The sequence below is a fragment of the Schistocerca nitens genome, chromosome 8 (assembly GCF_023898315.1).
Source record: "Schistocerca nitens isolate TAMUIC-IGC-003100 chromosome 8, iqSchNite1.1, whole genome shotgun sequence".
Taxonomy (NCBI): domain Eukaryota; kingdom Metazoa; phylum Arthropoda; class Insecta; order Orthoptera; family Acrididae; genus Schistocerca; species Schistocerca nitens.
In genome coordinates, this window is record NC_064621.1 from 101,450,013 (window position 1) to 101,456,012 (window position 6,000).

Below are 6,000 nucleotides of genomic sequence, written 5' to 3' on the forward strand. Positions count from 1 at the left end.
GGCGGTGAAGTTGTGTAGCCCAAGTAATAATAATGGGTTTCAAGTATAAGTGATACAGCAGTACTATCGGGTTGTATCGGACAAAGCAATTTCTGGCTGTACCGGATAAAAAAGATACCATAATGGCTTACATTTTTAAGGTGCTTATTTCTTTTCCTTCAACAGGCAAGTGTGGGGGGGAACTCATGACATTAATGGGATGAAAATAGCATTAAAAATCCGTAGCAAAAGGCAGACTTCTTGGAATGACAATGAGGCAGACTAATGAGAAATACTCATTTCCACGAAGTACATTCGGTGACAGATTTAAAGCTTTACGTGTTCCCGTAATAATTACCGGGAATAATTTATCCAGGAGCATTCACTAATGAACGGGGAGTAATACTGTACGATCAATGAAACCTTCTAAGAAGACTGCGCTCGGTGCCATTGGTAGGGTTGGGTCCATGAAAACTTTGTCGCTTGGAGCTGAACGGTGTTTACTATACATGTGATAAATGTTTCACAAATCGTTTAACTAGTGTTTTGATTTACACCCATACTGTTCATTACTTTAAGTTTGTAATTCTATTGTGAATTTGTGCTTGAGAAGAGAGAAACATTGGACTTGGCCCGACATTGGGCTGAAAGGCTTTGAAACAAATCTCCGGACACGAAAAAGTAAAGTAAAGTAAGTGTGCTTGAGGAAACTTTCTCACGACATGGAAACTCAGTGCTAAGATGGATAATTTGTACTTACTTTAGTGTTTGTAACCATTTACAGTCCAATTAAAACTTCCTTGTGACAAAAGGTGAATATATATTCTTGCAATCAGTTTTTTAATTACACTAGCGACAAACCCGGCATTACCTGGGTATTTATTTTGCCAGTTTTCTATTAGAAACGAAACTTTGTACGTACTCCTACCGTAGACTTTCGTGTGAGATAATCCCAGACTGTCTATACGGTGGGTGCAGATGCTTCGCGTGACTGCAACGTGAATTCGTAAAAGTCTCTACGGCAACGCCCCTTCACAGCTCTTGGGACGGCTACTGTTTTCGCCTGCGGCCGTATGCGCTTAGCAGTTGAAAGCTGTCAAAAGCGCTGTCAGGTGTCAGAAAATTACGAAAGTTGACTGTACTGTAGGACAGTCGTCGTAGTAAAGAATAAATGTACAAAAACTTAATGCATTATGCGGCCTTTTTTCGCGCATCAGAGGGTTTCTGAGACTATAGCTCTTGAACTACACTATGTGATAAAAAGTATCCGGACACCCACAGAAACATATGTTTTTCATATTAGGTGCATTGTGCTGCCACCTTTGCCAGGTACTCCATATCAGCGACATCAGTAATCATTAGACATCGTGAGAGAGCAGAATGGGGCGTTTCGCGGAATTCACGGACTTCGAACGTGATCATGTGATTGGGTTTCATTTGTGTCATACGCCTGTACGCGAGATTTCCACACTCCTAAACATCGCTAGGTCCACTTTTTCCGATGTGATGGTGAAGTAGAAACGTGAAGGGACACGTACAGCACAAAAGCGTACTGGCAGACCCCGTCTGTTCACTGACAGAGACCGCCGATAGTTGAAGAGGGTCGTAATGTGTAATAGGCAGACATCTATCCAGGCCATCGCACAAGAATTCCAAACTGCATCAGGATCCAGTGCAAGTACTATGACAGTTAGGCGAGAGGTGATAAAACTTGCATTTCATGGTCGAGCAGCTGCTCACAATCCACATGTTGTTGTTGTTGTGGTCTTCAGTCCTGAGACTGGTTTGATGCAGCTCTCCATGCTACTCTATCCTGTGCAAGCTTCTTCATCTCCCAGTACCTACTGCAACCTACATCCTTCTGAATCCGCTTAGTGTATTCATCTCTTGGTCTCCCTCTACGATTTTTACCCTCCACGCTGCCCTCCAATGCTAAATTTGTGATACCTTGATGCCTCAAAACATGTCCTACCAACCGATCCCTTCTTCTAGTCAAGTTGTGCCACAAACTTCTCTTCTCCCCAATCCTATTCAATACCTCCTCATTAGTTACGTGATCTACCCACCTTATCTTCAGCATTATTCTGTAGCACCACATTTCGAAAGCTTCTATTCTCTTCTTGTCCAAACTGGTTATCGTCCATGTTTCACTTCCATACATGGCTACACTCCATACAAATACTTTACAATCCACATATCACGCCGGTAAATGCCAAACGACTCCCCGCATGGTGTAAGAAGCGTAAACATTGGACGATTGAACAGTGGAAAAACGTTGGTGGAGTGACGAATCACGGTAGACGATGTGGTGATCCGATGGCAGGGTGTGGGTATGGTGAATGTCCGGTGAAAGCCATTTGCCAGCGTTTCTAGCGCCAACAGTAAAATTCGGAGGCGGTGGTGTTATGGTGTGGTCGTGTTTTTCATGGACGAAGGTTGCACTCCTTGTTGTATTGCGTGGCACTATCACAGCACAGGCGTACATTGATATTTTAAGCACCTTCTTGCTTCTCACTGATGAAGAGCAATTCGGGGATGGCAATTGCATCTTTCAACACGATCGAGCACCTGTTCATAATGCGCGGCCTGTGGCGGAGTGGTTACACGACAAGAACATCACTGTAATGGACTAGCCTGCACAGAGTCCTGACCTGAATCCTACAGAACACCTTTGGGATGTTTTGGAACGCCAATTTCGTGCCAGGCCTCACCGACCGACATAGACACCTCTCCTTAGTGTAGCACTCCGTGACGAATGGGCTGTCATTACCCAAGAAACCTTCCAGCACCTGATTGAACGTATGCCTGCGAGAGTGGAAGCTGTCATCAAGCCTAAGGGTGGGCTAACACCATATTGAAATCTAGCATTTCCGATGGAGGGCGCCACGAACTTGTAAGTCATTTTCAGCCAGGTGTCCAGATACTTTTGATCACCTAGTGAATGATTCATACAATTAAGTATTTATATATTCAGTGGCATATGTGAGTACTGTCTGCGAAATATGGTTCAAATGGCTCTGAGCACTATGGGACTTAACATCTATGGTCATCAGTCCCCTAGAACTTATAACTACTTAAACCTAACTAACCTAAGGACAGCACACAACACCCAGTCATCACGAGGCAGAGAAAAATCCCTGACCCCGCCGGGAATCGAACCCGGGACCCCGGGCGTGGGAAGCGAGAACGCTACCGCACGACCACGAGCTGCGAAATATGTTACGAGTAGAATTAGCACCAAAGAGGTACTAAATTTAAACTTAATGCATGATGCGGCAGTTTTTCAACCACCTCGGTATTTATGACGTCACTTCTTCTGAGCTAAGCGTCATACAGTGATGAAACTTGTAGGCACATTCATCAGGATACATGGATATTGTCTGCAAAATGTGTTGAGATTAAGAAGAGAGTTGGTAGCAAGAAAGTAATAAATTTTGACCCCCACTGAGGTTTTTCATGCGTTTCTGTGGTTGTGACGTCATATCTCCTGAACTATCTGTGGTACGGTAATAAAATTTTGTAGATGCATTTAGTGGCATATTTGGATATTGTCTGCGAAATTTATTACGAAAATAACTACTAGCAAAGAAGTAATAAATTTAAACGTCATGAATGATGCGATAGTTTTTCACGCAACTCATTGTTTATGACGTCATATTTCCTGAACTATTATAGGTAAGTTGTTCTTAGCCCCCCCTCTCTCCCAGTGACTGTTCTCTGACAATAAGGGATATGTGTACCAAGTGTGGTTGAAATCAGTCGAGCGGTTTAGGAGGAGATGTGGAACATACATACATACATCCATTTTTACAATACGTATGGACTATGTAATACATAGTAGTATTGCTGCTGATAAACCTTTCGGGGTAAAAGGCCGTGGTCCACGAAACACTTCTGTGCCTGAAATTTCGTCCAGAACTGCTCTGTACATCTTGAGAAGCGTCACCCCTCGCTTGAGCCTTGCCTACTGAGAGGGATATATGTACTGTAGAACATGGGCGTGGCCTGAGTCACACCTGGTAAGCAGAGATGTTCCTTGTCAAAGATAAAATTTAGCTATCCACTGTCGTCATGTCTAAGGTAAAAAACTGTTTAGCGATTATGTAGAGCTACTGTTCCTATATCTATAAGTTTCATGGTCTCTTCTCTACAATTATATATATATATATATATATATATATATATATATATATATATATATATATATATATATATATATATATATATAATCATTGGCTTCTCTACACAGCCGTAGATGATAGTTCGTCGTCAAAGATAGAATTTTGGTTCCGGAAAACTTTATTTCGTAACTTCCTGTTTGAGGAGCATGCTCTGCTACAACCGATTTGTCTGTATCGCGCAGTCGGCAAAGACTTTTGTGTTCCTTTAGCTCTGTGTTCACGCTTCTCTTAGTTTTTCCAATATAAGCAGAGGAGGGCGTTTATCCTACACGGATCGGGTGTGCTTCACATATTTTCTTTGTTGGTCTAACAATCGGTCTAATGTCATGTTTCTGTAAAATCTTTCCGATCTTCTAATAAAAGGTTCAATGGTTCAAATGACTCTGAGCACTATGGGACTTAACATCTATGGTCATCAGTCCCCTAGAACTTAGAACTACTTAAACCTAACTAACCTAAGGACATCACACAACACCCAGTCATCACGAGGCTGAGAAAATCCCTGACCCCGACGGGAATCGAACCCGGGCGCGGGAAGCGAGAACGCTACCGCACGACCACGAGCTGCGGACTTCTAATAAAAGGGAGGGAATCTGAATTCTTCCATCGTTGTTTTTCATGCTTGTCCTTCGGTCGTATGATTCTGTTTACTTCCTTCCGCCGAATACCCATTTTTCTCGAAAGCCTGCTTTAGATGTTTTAATTCGGCGTCCAGGTATTCCGGCGTGCATATTCTTTTGGCTCTATCGGCCAGACTTTTAATGACAGCTTTCTTTTGTTGTGGCTGGTGATTTCAGTTCTTATGTAAATATCTATCACTGTGTGCTACTTTTCGTAAAACCTTATGTTACAAACTTCCATCGGTCTGTGTCATAACTAAAGCATCCAAGAAAGGTATTTTGTTGTCATTTTCTATTTCCATGGTGAGTTTCGTGGACCACGCTCTTATAGGCCGATAGGTTTACCAGCATCGATGTCATCCGGCCGTGAAAGCCTTCATTCTGTCATATCATAGTGTTGTTTGAGTGAAGAATGTCCCAATACAAAGTGCAGAAGAAATGATAATTTCGGAAAGAGCTTAGATGTCCAGTGCTACCCGACCTTCCCGTACTGCTACGTGTTTCCCCTCTCCGTAGCAAGTGGCTGCTTTGGCCAGCGTGTCTCTGTTTCATTTCCATTAAGATTATTGCAGCCTACTTGCGACCTTTTATATCAGGTCCATGTTGTGGTACGCCACTGGATCTTTGTTTTGTCTAGTGTAGAGGTGATCTTGCATCGGAGAGGATAACTGTCTGACCATCCAAATGTTTCTCGCCAGTTCGTGCTACTGACACGGTGTAACCCTCGCTTGTTGTCTGTACTGCAGAGATTTGACGGGCTCTGTTTGCTGTGTGTTGCAGGCTGGACCCGCCGGTGACCGGGGAGCCCGCGGCCTGCGTCATGGACTCCAAGAAGGTGAGTGAGCCGCACTGCAACCGCTATTCCTCCTACGCGTTATAGCGGCCGCTTCTGCCGCTCACACACTCTGGCCAGCGTAGGACACTTTTCGCAGTACCCACTCCAGTTTTCAATGTCCCAAGCATCGACAATAACACATTTGTGAAGCTGTGATAATGTCATGCATAGAAGAGGCAGAGAAAGATGACAACGAAAGGTGAAGGACAACTTGAAAATAAAGCCCGTTTCTTTTGTTAGCGCATTACGACAGCAGCAGAGGGTGATCCTTGCAACAACGTTTTCGTTTTCAGTCATCACTCTTATGAGTGGTTTGATGCGTCCCGTCACGAATTTTCCTCTTGTACCAACCTCTTCATCTCAGAGTAGCTCTTGCATCCTACGT

The 6,000-nt window shown here is 43.5% G+C and overlaps 1 long non-coding RNA gene across 1 annotated transcript in view; it reads left to right on the forward strand.

Annotated features, from left to right (window-relative positions):
- LOC126198901 (uncharacterized) overlaps nt 1–5,616 on the forward strand; it is a 627,265-nt gene extending 621,649 nt beyond the window's left edge. Inside the window, exon 3 of the long non-coding RNA XR_007540109.1 lies at nt 5,561–5,616. This is a non-coding gene — a long non-coding RNA (uncharacterized LOC126198901). The remainder of the gene's footprint in view (nt 1–5,560) is intronic.
- The last annotated feature ends 384 nt before the right edge of the window (nt 5,617–6,000 follow it).